General features: G+C 44.1%; 1 long non-coding RNA gene across 1 annotated transcript; it reads right to left on the bottom strand.

Annotated features, from left to right (window-relative positions):
• Nucleotides 1-11,951: 11,951 nt before the first annotated feature.
• On the bottom strand, nucleotides 11,952-20,142 carry LOC135921991 (uncharacterized). The gene is made up of 3 exons (XR_010570686.1): nucleotides 19,761-20,142; nucleotides 18,052-18,081; nucleotides 11,952-14,952 (listed from the first exon to the last, which is right to left on the bottom strand). It is a non-coding gene; the product is annotated as an uncharacterized lncRNA (long non-coding RNA).
• Nucleotides 20,143-20,716: the final 574 nt, after the last annotated feature.

Below are 20,716 nucleotides of genomic sequence, written 5' to 3'. Positions count from 1 at the left end.
TTCATAAGAATTATGCAGGATTTGTAATGTGCTTACTTTGCTTTCAACAGGCCTTCAACCATTCAGTGCAGTGCATGCAGAGGACCAGTTAATGCCACACAGAGCCAAGTGCAAAGGAGGCGCATCTGGTGGCATTTGATGTAACCATGGTTCTCACACTGACCATGGTCATAAGATAGCACTATTGGCTTTTTCTTTTCAGCTGCTAAAAGGGACTATCACTTAAAGGACACTGCGATGCCTCGATGCCGGCAGTGCCACAAAAGGCGGAGACAGGACCAGAATCGTGTTGCTTGACATTGACAGTGGTTATAATACTCAATATACACTACATAGCTCAAAATTAGTTATGAAATGCTGGCAAATGTCGAAAGCTCAAACAAAGAAAAAAAGGAAGCGCGCAAGTTGGGCAATGCGAGCACATATAATTTCATGCTTCTCTTATCGTTTTCTTTCTTGGGTACATTGTTCTTTTGGTGCATGCAAGGTTGCGTCTTATACCATTCAGGCTCCTTTGTCTTGGATAGATTTTCATATTATTAAAAATAGATGTCTCCTCTTAGTCTGCACTCGTGCTGTCTGGTTGTAACTATGTTCTTTGTGCACCTCCCGCGTAACGTCACCTTTGCAATAATCCTATTCTGCACCAACGGCAACGGTATCTTGAAACATTGGTTCAATTTGGCACAATACATAATCGCCATTTACAGAGACATGCTAGTGAGGAACACAAAGCCAGTGCTGAGTATCCCAAAAGAATGAGTGATACTAGGTGTCCACACTAAGCAGCCGAGTTTCTTCGTTTTAGTACGCATGTAAAGTAACCACAGGAAGGTACAGCTTCTCTGTTTTTGTAACAGTATCATTAGAGTGCCTTAGAATGGTGAGAAGCAGCGAGATTATTGATAGAATGCACAAGCACACAAAGATTTTTCTCTGCTGTGAGCGCCGTCTGCTACACAGTTAGCTTCGAGAGTGCAAATGCCCTGCCTTTGTTATCCCTGAAGCCTCATCGAGCAGAGTAACAAATAGCCAGGCCACACAGCTACACAGATTGGCAATCATCACTTATGCTTTTATTTTATGACACACAAGGCTGATAATTTTTTTTGTATATCTTGGTTCCCTTGCACATGGGCAGGCTCCGATAATATGAAGGAAGGATAGAAAGCGCATCGCAGATGGTATATCTTCTCTTACTCATACGCTCGTTCTTACATTCTTGTTGAGGTGAAACAAATACTCGCCAAATAAGAATACATATGTGTAATACTGATTCAACTTTTAGGGGCCCATACAAGTCCCTTGTTGAAGAGACCTATATGGGACACATAACATAGAATCAATATTATATTTTATTTCACTAACATAAGTTTTACGTCAGTTATGCTCCTTACATGGATTTCTGTCGGAACACAGGACTGTGTTCTTATATAATTTTCTCATAAACAGAATTGCAAAGATAACCCGGGCAGACGATGTCTACACTAGAAAGTGCTTCGCATATTTGCACAAACTATCACCGATCTTACTGCCTCTTTTCATTCTGAGGCACTGACATGCCCTGTGGTCAGTGATCACATGATAATGGAGCTCGGGAGGCTGTACCTCCGAGTCATCAGAGGCTCAATAGCACCTCAAAATTATTCCAATCTGAGCAGTCATTTTGAATGTGGCACGACATTATAAAGTTGCAAGGATCAACAGCCATACAACCATGAGTATTGGGCAGTAAATGTGTTCAGGAAGAAATGGTCTACGTAAGCCCTACTTCTTATCACAGATATACACACATCGGGTCTCAGCACAGGCAAAAGCTAATTTACGCTAAGTGAATTCTCGCAATAACACTGCAGCAGTAAACATCACGAAAAGCGCAACATCCTTTTTGATAAAGCCTGGAATTAGGCTTCTGCAGCACGCTTTGTAAGGACTAAATTAGGCACACTAATACTAATGGAATGAAACTTAAAAAAAAAAAAATGTTCTTACAATTCTTACACCAGTGGTAAAATGAGCAAAAGCTGTCACACACACAGGTCTCGCATAAATTACTCCAGGGCTCAGGCTAGTTGCAGTGCCCGCAGAGAATTCGAGCTACTGTAAAAAACGTAAAAAAAAAAGAAAGCAAGTTTAATATTGAAATAGCTGCATAGAATTTCAGAGCTTGTCTTTCTACAGATTTATCAGCTACTAATGTAAGGCTGCCATCAGTGGCGCAGCAATGGGGGGGGGAGGCGTGAGCCTCGGGTGCAAGGGGTCAGTGAGTGGGGGGTGTCATTGTGTCGATACCCTCGCCTTCCCCGACTACACCCGGGGGAAGGGGGGAGGGGTGACAGAAGACCTATGGGCCCCGGGTGCCAAATGACCTAGCTACGCCACTGGCTGCCATAACATTATAAACCCAAAACAAAAAGTTTTAAAAAGTTATTTGGGAAGCTGCTCATTCGGTACATCTGTAGTCCTGATTATAAACAACCGTCACATCACAAATGCAAGTGACGAATATAAGAAGAGAAACAAAAACACTTGGCCATAATGATCAAATGCACAAACCAAAGTTGGCACAAAGGCAGGCACTGTTATTTTGTCCTGGCGGCACCTCCGATTCCCGACAAAATCTAAACCAGCACAACTGCACATGGCCCAATGTTTCCCACCATTCAGAGATGATGACTCGTGAGTGGGGCAATGACAAATACAAAAATCTACTGGGCTTACACCCTCAACTCATTTCCCCATCATACGATACAGACCGGTTATGAAGACTGTGAAAAGCCGATTCGTCACCTAGCTTTGAGCTACGCACAGTTGTTCAGAGTAATAGGTTGTAGCAATGAGCCAAGCAGGAGTACAGCTTCTAGTGTTAATGGTGGCACTTGGGTCCTGCTTCAGTGGTGCTCTGTAATTTTCTTTCGCACGTAAACTGCCCGGGTGAACCCATGGAGGAAGGAAAAAAGTCTGTAGATTCCACAAGCTGCGCAAATAAGTTTAAACAAATCTTTCTATCATGGTTTAGTGGCTATTTGGAAGTATAGCCCACAATGACAAAGTTGAACCCGTTTTCACCACAAACACCTCACTCAACATAAACTTGTGGTGCTCCAACACTGCAGACACGTCCGACAGAAATGAGAGTCTATCGCGCATCAAAACCAAGCGCACCCTGCATGAGGTCTTTCTAAAAGTACTTGTCTGCGCTAGTGATACAACACAATCCATACCAATAGTTTAGTCATTATCAAGCTGTTGATAGTACCATTAGTGGCACACCACTGATAGCACTATCGATAGTGCCCCATTGATATTGATTGTACCATAGAGCGCACTACCAGTAATGTGACACCATGTGACGTGCTGCGCGTAAACAATGAAACATAAATCTGGTGACATTTCCCTGTTCCCAATTGTACGAACTGAGTGTTAGCGATGGTCAGTTATTGTAAGATATCTTGTAACATCCCTAGCCAAGTATTGAAAGCTATCAACCGCACTGTCAACAGAGAATTATCGCAGACACACCGATGGTCCGTTTTACACTATCGATAGTTTATCATCACTAGTATGCGCCCAACCAAGTGGCGGAATCACGGTCAACTATCGACGCGCTGGAGAGGAGCGAGAGAAAAGCAGTCATGAAGGGCCCTGGAACGAGTCCACCAAAGGTGGGCTGGGCCGTGCGGCTCTCAATCTCTTCTCCTTCGCCTTCTTCCACGGCCACCAACTTTCCAACCCTTACAGTATGCACACACGGTACCCATGCAGGGCAGGTACCTCTCACAAATAACTTTGCAACCAAAGCCCAGGTGCAAGAAATGAAATGATAGGCAAGAGATGCGAACGTTAGTAAATGAAATGGCAATAACTCTTCGACAGCAATTACGCCAGTTAAAACGTGTTTCAACAAGATGGAGAGCGCCTGAGGAACAAAATGCAATGGGATTGACAGTAACTCAAGGAGAGTTCCATGCAGGATAGGCAGGAACTAAAGGAAGAAATCAAAACCATGTTGCAACACATGTTCAATGAGCTAACTTCAATGTTCACAAAACACTGCTTCAATTCATACACAACACAGGCCTCACAGCACACATATAATACACATATACGCTCCAAGAATTATGCCTTAAGGGCAAACCTTCATCGCAAAAAAAAAAAAAGAACTTCAATGTTCAATTCGCTACGAAGTTACTCAAACGGTGACCCACAACACCACCCCCAGCTGCACCCGTATTAGCCCGCTCAAGGCAAAAGACGATATCCGGACACATCCATACGCCCGCCCTTCATTTCAGGCCAGCTCAAAATAACTCATGGCTAGACAACAAAATGTAGCACATGCACCACCCATCAAAATTAGGCAATGGAACTGCCGCAGTTTCCACTGGAAATGAGGAAATCTTATGCAGTTCATAGACACACAAACACACACACCAGACACATTGGCACTAGAAGAAACATACATTCAACCTAAACTGACTGGATACAATACTTTTGCGTACAAAGAACACCAGAACGGGCCAACTAAAACTGCAACATTAGTGTCAAAGAGATTACACGCATTCAATCACACACTCGGCTCTGAATGCATACCACACAGTCACCGAAATCATTCCCGTAGACAGGAAAGAGCCTAGCTTCCTTGTCCTCAACATCTGTAGTGCCCCTAAAGAGTGGGCAAATTATTTTGAAGGACTCTTCAAACACACACTGAAGGAAGCAAAGCAACAGTTACTACCGTAAGGGACTCGTAAGGTCGACGCCCAGCACTGACGATCCATTCCTAATCTAACCCTTCTGACAGACGCAACCCACCCAACGAGAATAGCGACGCTGTCAGTCCAGACAAAAGCCCGGTCTATATGTTGATCAAAGACATCAGGTACCAGGGATGGTACAACTTTGATGAGACCCTCAATAGTGACCACAATAGAAACGTATCTAATAACACCGCAAACAAAAATCAAAGAACATAAAATACAGATGACAGATTGGGACAAGCTCCAGAAGTGGCGAAAGCAACAAAGCACCAACCTACGAAGGCAACTTGAAGCCAGAAACTCTTCAGGAATGGATCCAACAAATTCAGACAGACTTCCGTGCGACAATGAAAATCATCGACACGTCACCAGAGTATCCCGATGTCTACAGAGACCTATTACAACTTTGGGAGGCTTGCCACTGCCTGTTAAAAAGGTGGAAAAAGCACAAACGCAATTGCTAGTTCAGGCAACGGATAGCCACGTTAACAGCCCAAGCAGAAAGTTATGCAACCAAACTAATGCGAAACAATTGGAAAAACCTATGCAATCAAATGCAGGGCACGTTGGGCACCACCAAAACGTGGCTACCGCTTAGAAATCTCATCGACCCCAATCAAAGCAAAGCGATGAGCAGCAAAACCCTTCAAGAAACCTCAAACAGACACCTGGGAAGAATGTTGCCATAATAGAACAGCTAAAGACACTTACATAAGAGGCCCCACATCAGCTTACATAGATTATCCGCATGCGGAGCCTTTATAATTAGATAAAGAGATTACACAACATGAAGTTAGAGCGACACTGCATCGAACAGTATGCAACACTGCCCCAGGAGCAGACGGAATACAGTACCGTCTCTTAAAAAACCTCGATGACAGATTGATAAAAGAACTTGTGGATTACTTTCAATACCTCTGGCTAGAGGGCACGCTGCTGCAAGAATGGCGGCACGCCGATATTAGAATGATGCCAAAACAAGGCAAGCAGCCGTCTCTAAACCAATTGAGACTCATCTCGCTAACATTGTCCATAGGAAAGTTATTCAAGAACGTCGTCCTGACAGGCTTCAGCAGTATCTAGAAGAGCAAGCCTTATTGCCGCATACAATGTTCGGTTTCCGACCAGGGCTATCTACTCAAGACATACTACTCCAAATTAAGGAAGAGATAACTGACCATATCGATCAGCACCCAACAAAGCAAAGCCATCCTTGCATTATACCTCAAAGGCGCATTTGATAACGCAGCTTGTGACCTCATACTCTCCAATCTAGCGGCAACCAAATGGGTTCATGATTGGAGGAGATAGGAGAAAGTGAAATGCTGTGTAGGAGGTTAGCTTCACTGCCAACATAGACGCTCTCTCCTTTTGCCTGCGTCCACATGCGACATTTTTTTCCCTGCCATCTCCCATACTGGATCTGATGGACCGTAACACGTTTTTGTTGTGAGCTCTACTTCTTTTTTCTCCTCTTCCTTTCTTTCTGCACAGCACACTTCCAGTGGCGAATTCACATGTTCTCCATTCTGACGTTGCATGCCATAATTGACGACATTGCACGCTCATATAGAGGAGTTTACGCATGTGATGTTGAATCTGTCAGGGAGCAGGGTTGCCTTTAGAGGAAAGGCGCACAGGCTTTCAGTTGAAAAATTGAGTTGCTTTTGCCGTAGAGCAATCTTATACTTTGAAGATGCAATCATCAGCTTATGATCTATTCACTACACCTGTCAGTTTACAATGCCCAAACATGGTGAGGGGCTCTTTATAAGCTGTCTAGAAGCATTGATATTCGCAAATGCTTCGCGAAAATTGTGGCAGAAGTTGCCTTAATTTTTGGCTTTGTTTCCCTGGTTTCCATCAAATGGCAATGGTTACTGAGGAGGCCAGTTGCTTTATGCTGCTGACATGGTCCTAGTAGAGAGGCACTCTCAGCTCCAAGATGAGAAAGGGTAAGTGAAGAGGAGGAGCCACAAGTTGGAAGTGTGGTCTGAGAAGGCATTGCCCACAGTGACGTCACGGTCTCTCAGTAGTTCATTTTTTTGCCACATGCGGAAAACCATCGTGCACCTGTTCTCAATGCAATATTCAGCACATCTTTCCAGACTTCGTTAAACCAGTTGAACTATGGAGCATTTTCTGAATACCTAGGGTATTGGGATCATCACCACATCTATCATTGGCGCTTGAATGGCAAGCTCCCTGCCTTTCCTTTCCTTTCTCCATATCCTTCCTCCATGGGAGACCACCCTGGTACTGCTGCTCTCACGTACTGACACAATTATTTTTTCATTCAAATTATGGTGTTGAGCGCCTTAACGGGAAAGCGAGCATTTTTCTTTTCTGGTTTCGTAACATGCACCTTAAGCCAAATGCACAAGCATTCTTGCATTCCGCACCCGTCGGACCTGTGGCTTCATGCTTGGCAGCAGAACGTACTGACGCACTACTTCGACGTCAGGTGCACATTGACATGTTGGTCAAGCGCCGACTTGACGTCGAATGTGAGGGGGCAGAAGCGGCACTGAAACTTCCGGTCCCGCTCGTGCAGTTGCAGGTGGTTTGCCAGCGTGGCCCGTCGGCTGAACGCCATGGGGCACAGGTGGCACTGGAAGGGTCGCTGGCCCGAGTGCACCGACATGTGCTGGTTCAGGTGGCCCCGGTGGCGGGTGGTGTAGTTGCATTGCTCGCACATCCAGTAGTTCACTCCTTTGGCACGCTTCTTCACGACGCCGTTCTCATCCTGCTCCGAATCTGGGAAATGGAAGGAAAAAAAAAAGGTTGCTATAGTTGGGGACAACTTAAGCATGCAGTGGCATACGTGCCGATGTGCAACTCGAACAAATTTTTGTATATATGATACAGTGCCTGTTTCCATTACGTCACGGTGGAGGCTGAACTTCTCTCCCTATAGGCCTGTCTCAGTAACTGTACATCATAACACGGGGGTGCAAAGCTGACTCAATGTACAGGTGCAGTGTGGCTTTATGGACAGAGCTCTCACTGAATTCTTAGCTTTTCATCGACTGCAGCGGCAGGTGGTCTAACTTTGTTCTTAGGACTCGAGGGCTAACCTAACCTAACCACCCAGCCTTTTGGAACAGGTTAATTTTGCAGTGCAGATGTCAGAGGGACAAGAAAAAGCAACACAAGCACTGGCTCTCAATGTCCTCTCGTGCTCAGCATACGTCACCACTGAGAAACAGAAAAGAATCGCCAGTCAAGCAGTGTTATCAAGGCAGAGCAGTTAAAAAAGTTTCAACCAGGCTTGTGGCCTGACTACTTTAACAGTGCGGGCAATGCAGGGACTGGAAAAGTACATCTAAAAACACTAGCAGTGAAATACCCTTCTCACGTTGCCAATGCTCTTTCCTTATCTGTATGTCATCCAAGCTGTGGAAGTGCAATAATAACTGCCAATAAGCCCCTCTTTACATCTTGAAAAGATGGTCTTAAATGCTGCAGTGCTTACTACATACATTGGTAAACAGCAGGTGTGACACTTGTTTTATGCACTTTTTCTTTTCAGACCTTGAATACATTCTAAGAAATCGACAGGCAACAGGCAGGCAGACACAGGTAGATAAAGGCCTAAAGAGGTATGTAAGTGCTTCCATGTCATTTAGTCTATAGGAAAAACTTCATTAGTTAAAGTTTAATACTAATGTATGTTTAACGTATGTAAACATTTGTTATGCATAGAATGGTAGAAAATACTTCTGTAGTGCACATGGGTCTGCACAACATAGGAGTTTGGTGTGACAGTGCAACGTACAACGAAAGCATGTGCTTAACATTTTTCTAGAAAAGCAATATGTGCATTGCAGTGACACATGTAAGTTTAAGCAAAAACACTTTTTTTAGAACTTGAATCACTAATTTTCGATTACATATTGAAAGCATAGCATAAGATGTTTACAATGTCAATGCCAAATCGTTTACATGAGTGTGCAAACATGCAAATGGACATGGGTAGGAAAAAAATGGAAGAAAATGCGCGACATGGACACTCTCCGTAGGCAGTTCCTCTCTTTCATGTGTAGGTATGAAATATTTGCTCCATCACAGCTTCTCCCTGTTCATTTTTTTCTTCCGCAATGTGACATAAACAGAATTCTGCTACATGAGCTTGAAGTCACGTGCGAAACTTTATGCTCAGAGCATGGGAAACTATCTTGCATTTCAGTTAAAGGAGCATGTCTTTTCTTTTTCTCTTAAGGTCACGTCATGATTAGTCACGTGATTATGTAAACAATCATTCAAGATGGCCGTATTCCTCTAATTGAAGTACACAACACTTTCCTATCCCCTTTGTAAAAATTTTACGCAAGGGCACATCGATTTCAACATCCAGAAAGCTTAGCCAATTTGGAAGTATATATGCGACGCTTAATGATGGCTCTTTGTTTAGCACAGAAAGAGTGTGGCTACACGGAAAACAAAACTGTGATGCATTGGGCTCACATCTTTGAACAAATACACAGGAAATGACAATAAGCTAATGTAAACAGCATTCTGCAAAACTTGTATGGTCTAACACACGCACACAAACACACATACAAACACTTTGTTACATAATCGTCAAAACACATTGCAAGATGTTCTCATAAAAGGTAGTGTCAACGAAAGACATTCAAGAAACACATTTAAGATTCCAAAAAGAGTCATAAGGATTTGTTCCATTTGTACAGCACACTGTACTGTTAAAGCAAACATTAAATTAAAATGCATTTCAAAGCTGAATACAACTCTGTTTAGCCATAAATGCTTCCGTAACATTTCCTTATCTACCTAACAAGTCACATCAAACGCTTTATTCCCTTCGGAGTTTCTTAGTTCAAGCTATGTTGTTTGGAATACTAATTAGCAACATAAAATACCATAAACTTAAAATTAACCATTCATAGTGTCAGACACCTTGGGGCAGCATTCTCAATCGATCACATTTAGGAACACTTTTACTTTTGCAAGGCTTTGCATGAATAGCACTGGATGCGTTGGCAGCAACAGGCAGCAGAGTTTATGACGCTTTGTAAAGACTAGGCATCGTGCCAGGAATGCCATCACCTGTAAATGTCAGTGCATCCGCTGCTGTTCACGCGAATCTCGTGATGGGAAAAGTATCTCCAAAAGTGACTGACCGAAAATATCGCACCCGAATGTGCACATACTGCCTCTCTGCAAAAGGATAGACAGTTGGGCGAGTTGGTACGGTAACATGATTTTGGCTTCTAGCGCGAAGTGAAACACGGACACAGAAAGGAGCAGACAGGACGAGCACCATGCTACCATGCTCTCTGGCCATGCTACCAGGTGTCGACATTACGCAACTGCATCCCGCAAAATTTTAATTGTGAATTACCTCTACGACTACCGCATCACACGGACACAACAAACTCCCTAGACACCCGAAACATTAAATAGAGGCACGACTGTTACAGACAAGGCGGACTCATTTAAACGCAGAGTGGGTCAACAAGCAGAGTGGACAGGTGCAGCACAGCTGTGGTTATGCAGGCCACCTATGAGCATTGGATACGTTTTTGCATGGAGGGGGGCAAACAAGGTTGCACAGATGCTGGAGCTCTATAGAAATGCAGTAATTGATCAGAGTACTAAGTACATCGCTAATTGATCAGAGTACTAGTGCACTTGAACACAATGCAATACAGTTACAGTCAAGTATCAAATGGCCCCAGCAGCCTGTAGGCTGTTTCGTGACCGAAGCCCTCAGTCTTCAGGTGGTCGATGAAATTGCATCAATGCTTCGGCATTATTTGCAGCTGGCTAGTATGGTGGCAGTTGCTACATACGCACCTGTCGCAGACTGAGGGAGAGAAAAAAAAAAGAATCATGTTAGTAGAGAGTACACAGGTGAAAAATACCCAGATGTCAAATGTCCCATGCAGTGCTGCTATGAGACGGTGCAAGCACACTGTTCAGCAGTCACCTAATGGAGTGTGATAATTTGATCCAGAACTTCAGGCACGAAACATATTTTCGAGATAGTTTTGGCATAGCATCGTCTGGCATCGGCGTGTCAATTTCAGGCATTGTGATAACCACATGTTGTTTGTTGTTGTTTTTCTGGGGTTTTACGTGCCAAGGCCACAATATGACTATGAGGCATGCTGTAGTGGGAGACTCTGAAAATTTGACTAACTGGGGATCTTTAAAGTGCATCCAATGCACCGGCGTTTTTTGCATTCACCGAAATGCGGCGCAGTGGCTGGGATTTGATCTCGCGACTTCATGCTTAGCAGCGCCACGGCAGGTAACCGCACTCCCGTCACGACCAGATGAGTACCATACATCCCTATTTAATAACAATGTGGAACGCATATTGGTTTCAGTTACAGAGTAGTTATCATGCATCATAAAATAGACGCACTCTCACTGAGCTTGTGTCTCGTTAAGTATGTTTGACAAGCGTATTCCACGTGCCTGCCATTTCAGGTGTATCAGCCCGCTGTGGCAACCTTCTGGGAATCCATGACACAGACGTAATTGCACTTTATACTTTGCTGATTGCACAGGCTTTGCTACGAAGCAGAGTGTGCGCTCATGACTCACTCATGACTGCATGCATGGGTAACCAAGACAACACCATTACCGCTGTCATTGTGAGCTTCCCAACATCACGAGAGGACAAAAGCATGTCACTGCTAAAGCCACTGTGTACGAGACAATGTGCACTTGAATCCATGGTGCCCCTGAAGCTTTTCATAGAGCTGCAACACAGTACACAAGCACCCGAGGCCATTCAAATTTTGTCCCGTACAATGCACCGAGATCACTGTGTTGAATTTTCTAGAAAGATATGATGATCCCAATCCCTGAATGGCTACAGCGATAACATGCCAGTCTCCAGTAGCAAGGAAAACGACATAAGTTATGGGTAATAACTGCAAGTTGCTCCCAATTGATTTTATTTTATTCATGCGCACATGTATGCAAAGGCAACATGCAAAAAGGCGCAATGCCCAAGGGCACACAAGCAAGAATGTCTGAGAAAGAGATGTTCACCTAGAAGGGTGTGCGCAGAAATCAGTGGCCGAGTTGCTGGACCAAGGCAAAGCAGCGCGATTCGAATATAGTTCAGCCATCCGGAGTGGCGACCTATCCAGTGCTTGCAAACTTCCCGATTACGTGTTTTCAATAACAGAAAGGAAATTGAAGATGCCTTGATTGAACAAATTATGCATGTCCACTTTATTGCCTGGTTTGTTGCCACAGAAAATAAGGTGAGAGAACGCACACACTCCCTCTAAATATGTACAATGTTTACTGTTGGTCCAACTAAACAAGACCACCGGATTGCAGCTATTTGTCACCAGCACAGAGCTGCATGTTAGGATGCTTAGCTGCAATGATCTTAATCACAATTTAATGGAACAGATGTGTACATTTTAAGGATGCAGAATTAAAATCGTGTTTCTTCTGCTATACTGAAGGGGTGCTACAACATGTAAAGAAACACTCTGCTTCCCTTTGACAAATAAAAGGAACGTTTGAAGGACGCACAATGCAAGTGATCAAAGATATATGGCTGGATTAATATTGTCAGCTTTTGTAAATAAAGCAGTCACAAGAGAATGATAAAATGCAATGCTTCTCAATAAAAGGCTGCTAAGCGCTTGCTATCTACAAAAGCTTTCACACCACCATGTTGAATATAATAATGAGTGACACGTAGAGCAGGCAGTGACTATATCACCGATGATCGGCAGAAACACATTCGCCTAACATTCAGTCACCAATTGAGATCCAGTCTAGTTTTGCCATATGCTTAAAATAAGAGCAGTATTAACTTCACTTCACATCTAGGTAATGCAAGGCATGCTTGATTTCGTTAAGGATGGTTGTTATGAATCAAACAACTGTTCTGCAGCAAGCAGTTTAATGCTTTTGCCGCATGCGTATCCTATGGATATATGCACAAACAGTATGTTTTCATTAGACCATACAGAACTTTAAAAAAGTTTGTGGTGCAGATATCGTAATGTAATCTGTAAGCTGGATTGCTCGAAGCGGCGGACAGTATTCACACGAGAAATCGAAATGCACAATCGACTACGTACCAAAAAATTACTAATTAACTTTTTTAATTGCTTCAACCTCTCCAGTCCCATACCCATTTGGGCATGTTGCTTTTCTTCTTCCTTTAGATTAGCCTCAGCAGCGATTGTGTAAAAAAAAAACGCCTCCATTCCACCCTGTAAAAGTGAATGTACAGTGAGCCTGTTGCAGATGTTAGACATGCATGACAGATGTTAGACAAGAACCACCATCACAAGCGACATACGTCATGCATGCACGTGTGTGATAGTGCAGCATACATGCTCATTCGTCCAGGCCCTCCATCAAGTGCAAGTGTATTATTGAACTAATTGGATTTCTCAAAGTAAATTGCACTAGAAAATTCATAAAGCACGACTTGCACATGAGCTGCAGACATGAGAGCTTTGGACTGCAATTCGAATATACAAGAAAACAGCATCGTCATGTGACAACATTGCCTGATTTCGTAATCTGATGATGTCATCAGGCCAAACATGACATTTTTTGTGTTTGTGAGCAACACACACAAGGCCATGAAAAATCTTGACCAACTACAGGCTAACAGCTTCGCTGTAACATTTCTCCTCAATATAAAAGGTGAGGTATGCAAAACTGTGTGAAAATGGTTCAGGTGCAATACTGCTGTGAGCTTTTTATAGTTCCCACCAATTTAGTCTAGGCCGGTGTGTTGTCACAGATGACAAAAAGCAGCCAGGAAGTGCTTTTCAATTATGGCCAGTTGACACGAAAATAGAGGATGTTGCACAAGCATGCCAACATACTACGCAGTGTTAGAGCTTCATCTCAGTGTATTGGCCAAAGAAAACAGTTTTTACAACAAGAACCACGAGGACATAATTACCTCGTCCATTCACACAGGGACGCTGTTCTGAGCATCTAACCAGGGTACTTGAACAAAAAAATTAGTTTTTCATGTTGCTAGTTTGCCAGTCAGCAATAAGAACCAGCTTGCGAAGCAATTATGCCCCTGAGCAGGCCTGAGGAGGATAAGGCACCTATTGCAATTTAGGAATGGTAGCCGCTGAGTTTATCAGGTACATGAACTTGGAGCGAATTCAATGGATGGCACTGGTTTGGAGATATGCACCGCCAACTTTTTGTAAAGGTGCACTATTGCCCCACTTACTTTTTCAACAAACTGCCACTTTATGCATTGAAGCATAAAGGTATTTAGAATGCTCATGCATTTCCTTGCAGACACAGGGAATTCCTTTCAAGTGAATACACCTTGCGAACTCACAGGCTGCAACTTGTAATTTGTAATACATGCCGTAAAATAAATAATTAAAAAGCTCACGAGTACGTTTTTGAGAATTGATCATGCAATTCTATATCTCCAGCCAGTAATGTCTGCTGCTTCAAGTAATCTAGCTCAATGACCAGAATTATGCTATCTGCCGCCAGAAATTTGTAAAAATTCTGTATGGTGTAAAAAAAGAAGAAGAAATACCCGGTACATTTATGCTACATACGGTATACGGTGTATACATACATACGGTGTATATGTACGGGCGTATAGCTCGCTGACACATTCCATGTGGCACATCTAGAGCCAACTGAATGCTTGGCTTGTTGACTTCTGTCCTTACTCCATGGGAGATCCCATGTATTGCTGCTTTCACATACTGGCACAATTTAAATTCAAATGCAACACATGCTTTCTTTTCTGCTTCTTGTTCTTTAACATGTGCCGTAATCCAAGTACACAAGCATGCTTGCACTTCACACCCATTGGAATGTCACCGCGGCAGCAAGGACTCAGAGCCGTGTGCTTTGCAGCAAAACGTGCCGACACAATTCTACGGCGTGAAGTGCATTACAGTGAAGTGCCGCCAGAGTGCAGACCGGTCGGTGAACGTGACGGGGCAATAGCGGCACTGGAACTTCTTGCTGCGGCTGTGCGTTTGCACGTGATCGGCCAGGCTGGCTCGGCGGCTGAACGCCATGGGGCACAGGTGACACCCGAAGGGGCGCTTGCCCGTGTGCACCACCATGTGCCGGTTCATGTGGCCTCGTTGGCAGGTGGTGTAGTTGCACTGTTGGCACTTCAGGAGGCTCTTTTCTCTGGGGCGCTTCCACATGAGGGCGTTCTCAACCTGCATCGTTGCTGGAAAATATGAAGTAAAACAGATGTTACTATATTCGCTGGCAACTGAAGAACACAGTAGCACAGGTGTACATGCCAACCCCCCCGATCCGTCCAGGAGACTTCCCGATTCCAAGCTATTCTGTCGACTGTACAACCATGGCCACAAACCTACCGAAAAGCTGCCTAAGCCCCACCGTTACAAGACATGTTAATGCAGCACAGTTGCATTGCGACTGAAATTATGCACTAGCTAGCTAGCCAAAGTCTGATCGAAATCTAAGCCATTTGTACGTAGACAGTGTAAGCCTAACTTGGTTCGCATTAGATTGAGACATGCGTTTGAGAGTTTGCATGAAGCAAAGGTTTATCACGAGTTGCACAATGGGCGATTATCTTTGGTCAGTTTCGTCACCATAGAGACTTGTTATGTGGGGAAACATATTAAGAACGGAAAAGGAGCACTCTCACGGAGATATAGTATGTGTTCCTTAATTATTATGTGCACCTGCAGTCGCCACCTCCAGTCAGAATACAAGGTCTGAGATGTCCAGTAACTGCACTGGTAGGCATTAAAAAAAAACTTTTTTCTTTTGTCATCCCCCCCCCCCCTGTTGAATATCCCGAAATGCGTGAGCCCTAGGTTGGCAGGTATGCATACCTACCACAGTCAAACTTAAAGAGAACTTGTATAGATGTACCAGCCAATTATTACATTTCATTATTTCCATGGTGTCAGGGAGATCATGTGACCAAGCTTTCAAGTGGTCATGATGATCACATGACCTTAAGATGCGACACTATCATGGGAGAAAAAGCCACACTCCAGCACGTGCAAGATGGTTTCCCATACCCTACATATAAGTCTCCTCAAGACTATATCGATTTCAACATCCAGTAAGCTTTGTTGATGGTAGCCAATGTGAAATGGTTAATGACAACTCTGTGTTTAATATAGAACGGACTGTCATGTGGTTATGTGGCAGACAAAATTGTGCAGTGTTGGGCGCGCATCATCAAGAAGATACATAAGTGGCAAGAAGCTACAGTATACAACATTGTGCAACATTGTCCAGTATTACAGTAGGATCACATACTCAAAAAGCAAAACAATTTGTCACATAACTATCAAAACATGCTGTAAGATGTTCTTGCAAGAAGGTAGCATTAGCAAAAGACACTTAGGATACTAAAAGGAGGCATTAAGACTGAAAACTCGACTCCCATAGCGACAGGACTCAACAAAAATATGTAGAATTTGAATACTGTTGATGTTCATCGCATCCAGATTGAGAAAGTTGCAAGAAAATAACTACATATATTGTTTCATGAGAAGCCAAGAAGGCACTAAGGACAACATAGGGGAAATTACTTGTACATACTAATTGAATTAAAGAAATGATCAATTAATGGCAATGAAAGTGGATGAAAAAACAACTTGCCACAGGTTACAAAGCACGATTACAAAGCATCGCGTTACATGTGCAGTGCTTTGCGTAATGCGAAGACGTGGGATCGTTCCCGACCTGGGGCAAGTTGTTTTCTCATCCACTTTCATTGCCATTAACTTATCATTTCTTTAATTCAATTAGTAAGTACAAGTAATTTCCCCTATGTTGTCCTTGGTGCCTTTGTTGGCTTCTCATGATGTAATGAATAAAAATCGAGCCCCTCGGTTAACCCCCTTTCTTCTCGTTCTTCCATACATTGTTGACACTTGGTGCATTGCATCAAAATGTGCATTTGTAGATGATTTTGCATTCAATATACAAGTGGATGTGTCATGAAAAGCTTGCAAACGTAGATGTTACTGACACCAAAAAACAAGAAAACACTACCATTACCACTCACATTGACGCTGGAATGGTGAGATGGAGATTTATTATGAGAGAAAATCTGAGAGCTTGGCCTGAACTATTATTTTCTAGCCTGCGTCTCAATGTTGGGGAAGGGGAAAAGAGAAACAAGAGGAGGAGGAGAAAGTGATGATGATAATTCAAATAGAAAAGGCATGGCTCAAGAAATTAACTAATAACTGGAAACACTTATCACAGTCATATATTCAGTGCCTCTCAAAAACACCTACAACGGCCTTCACGGCCTGGCCTACAGAGTATTTTGGCCATGAAAATAAAAGAAGGTTCTGAGAAAGTGAACAATACATAGGGCCTATTTTGGTGCCCATTGTACCTAAAATGAGTTTTTATGTGCCTGGCATCTAAAACCCACATTTTAGTGGCTGCAAATATGGTCTCTAGTAGTCACTTTCTGCACTGTGCGAAGACAATGTGCTTGGCACTGTGTCAGGACTGTCGTCTATGACGTGAGTTTTGAAATAGTGGAAGTATCCCTAAATGTGAGTGACCGAGAATGCTGCTCCTGAATGCACACATACCGCCCATCTACAATGCTACCCTACCAGGCGACAACATTCATTCTGCAAAAATTTCATTCTCAATTGTGCGACTCGCACAGTATGGTGCCACCGTCTATGATTACCGCAAGACAAGTACAGGCACCGACAAAAGTGGTATACTCCACGCAGCGGGAGCCAGAGCAACAGCAAACTGCATCGCAACGCCATCTACAGGCAGCATCTTGAGACATGTCTGCAGATAATAAAGGGCACCCATCGGCTATCTCGGTCCCAGATGCCACCTGTAGATGGCGTCGCGATGCAGTGTGCCGTTGCTCCGGCTCTCGCTGCGTGGAGTATACCACTTTTGTCGGCGCCTGTACACAGCAAGCCCTGCACATCTGAAACATTAAATAGAGGCACGGTCATTGCAGGTAAGGTGTGTTCGCACGAATGGTCATGCATAAAATTGCAAGGGCAAGCTGAGTTTGTCCAAACGCAGAGTGGTCAACTGCAGGCATGTGCTGCACAGCTGTGGTTACATAGGCCACCTGCAAACTCTGGCTATGTTTACGTGTGTGGGCAAACACGATCAGGGATTGATAAGACTACCAGTGTACTTCAACACAATGCAATAGTACATTCAAGTGTCACATGGCCGCAACAGCTTGCAAGCTGTTTCATGATCACTAAACACTCATAAACACTCAAGTCTCCAGATGGCCGGTGCATTGCAGCAATGATTCAGTGTTAGCTGCACCTGCCTAGTATGGTGGCAGTACCCATGTACGCACCTGTCACAGACAAAAGAGAAAAAAAGAAAAGAAACATGTAAATAGAGAGCACGCAGCTGGAAGATACCTAGCTGTCAAACGTCCCATGCAGGGCTGCCACGAAACGGTGCAAGCACAACGTTTAGAGGGCAATGAATGAAAAGCAACAACTTGAGCAGGGACAGCATGAAACATATTTCCGACATATTTTCAGCATAGGACCTCCTCTCATCAGTACATCAACCAGGTTCAAAAAATGTAATTATGGGGTTTTACGTGCCAAAAGCACTTTCCGATTATGAGGCACGGTGTAGTGGGGGACTCCGGAAATTTCGACCACCTGGGGTTCTTTAACGTGCACCTAAATCTAAGTGCACGGGTGTTTTCGCCCCATCGAAATGCGGCCGCCGTGGCCGGGATTCGATCCCGCAACCTCGTGCTCAGTAGCCCAACACCATAGCCACTGAGCAACCACGGTGGGTATCAGCCAGGTTCCTAACACGAGCAACATGAATACCATAAATCACCCCACTTATTCTATATCTATACTGAACACATTTTGGTTGCAGTTACAGTATAGTTATCACGCAGCGTGAAATCGATGCATGATTGCTGACGCATGCCACGGTGAAAATATGTTACAACTGCATGCTGCACATTTGCCATTTCGAGCATAAAATGTTTGCTTATGGTAATCTTCTGGGAAACTGCGACAAAAACACGGTCACCCTTCATACAAAGCTGATTGCACAAGACTTGATACAAAGGAAAATAGACACATTTGAGCCGTTACAACAGCAGCATAGAAAAATTCATGTTCTATAAAATACACGGTAGGTATGCATTTATAAGATTTTACAAGTTTACTTTTTGTCACTACAAAGTGGCATTAAGCCACATTGTGGCCAGTTCTGTAGCAATAGTGGATATGCCTATACTACTCTAAAGAATAAAATAAGTTAGCCACATTAATGCTTTACCATTTATAACTCCCATGAGCTGCGACCAAACTCTAGAATTCAGGCACGAATCACTAGAGCAACGCCACCTCCGTTGTCACTGCGAGTTTTCCCAATATCCTCAAAGCACAAAATCATGTTACTGCAAAAATCACTGTCCGTGACACAGGAAGTGTATTTGACGTCTACGAAGATCTTCCTATGATTGCCGCACACACACAAACGGCAAATACAAGTTTCCCCGCATAAAATACACGGGCGATTCAGTGTTGCATTTTCCAGAAAAAAAAAAGAAAATAAAGGTCTCGATCTTTGAATTACTACAGTAATAAAATTCCGATTCCCAGTAGCAAGGAAAACAGCCATGACTGTGTCTCCCAGCCGATTTTCTTTTACTCATGCGCGTACGTAAGCAAAAGCAACACGCGAAAAGGCGAAATGCTTGCGGGCATGCGAGCAAGAACGTCTGCGGATGTGCTCTGAAATCGGCGGGCGAGGTTCTCAACCAATGCAAGGAAGTGCGACTCAGGCGTAGTTCGACCGTCTCAAGTGACGATCTGCCCAGGCCTGCAAACTGTATCACACACAGTTTGCAATAAGTACGATTTTTTTTTTTAAGACCGCTTTTTTTTCCCTTCAAATATGCGGTTGACATATCGCTCTGTCAACGACCCACTCAACTAGGGCACCAGCCGACAGCACCGAGCTTTCTCCGATTTACCTGCGGCAAACCAGACTTACCCGTGACGCAGGGCCCTCTCAGCAAACAACAATCACAAAATCAAGAACAAATTGGCACAAACAATGTCAGTGTAGCGATTGCCTGCGAAGCGTCGCGCGTTGTGCCAGTGGAAGAGCCCGTGTAATACGAAAACTTCCTGTCCCCTTCTATTCGCGACGTGGTGACGTATTGTATGCCGTGTTCCACACAATCGAAGCAGAGCGAACTTGGATGCAGGTGTACCGCGACCGCGTCAAATCACCCAGGAAGACAAAACCGGCTTCCGACATCGAAAGAGGATAGGCCGCTCGCTGCCGGAGAATAAAGAACTTCGCTGCCATGACCGCGGCGGCACAACGTTGGCTTTGGATGAGCTTCTACTAGTATGCGGTTTCGGTAGCGTCCTCCTCGTGGTTTTGATAGTTTCATTTATTCAGTTTATAATTAATATATATAGCAATGAAACAAGAATCTGAAATAGCTGTTGACGGCTCATCAATGCGAATCGCCAGTTTTTAAGTTTGGTCTGCCCGGTTCTAATTATGGGGTTTTACGTGCCGGAACCACGACCTGATTATGAGCAGTAGCGTAGCAACAGGGGGGGCCGGGGGGCCGTGGGCCCCGGGTGCACGGGGCCAGTAGGGGGGGGGGGGGAGGGGGTGTCATATACGTCTGAAGACACCCGAAAATTGTCGATATCCTTGCCTTCCTCGACTACACCCGGGGGGGGGGGGGGGGGTGACAGAAGAGCTAAGGGCCCCGGGTGCCAGACGACCTAGCTACGCCACTGATTATGAGGCACGCTGTAGGTGGGGCATTAAGAGGAAGCTTTAGCTCGAGTGCTCCTATCTAAATACATGTAAAAGGAGAATTCGTTTTTTTCGGCAACCACTGCACCAAATTTGACGAGGTTTGTTGCATGGGCCCGAGCTAAAGCTTCCTCTTAAGACGAAGCTTTAGCTCGGGCCCAACTCCG

This window comes from Dermacentor albipictus, chromosome 6 (assembly GCF_038994185.2).
Source record: "Dermacentor albipictus isolate Rhodes 1998 colony chromosome 6, USDA_Dalb.pri_finalv2, whole genome shotgun sequence".
NCBI lineage: Eukaryota > Metazoa > Arthropoda > Arachnida > Ixodida > Ixodidae > Dermacentor > Dermacentor albipictus.
This window is presented reverse-complemented; position numbering and strand designations above follow the sequence as displayed.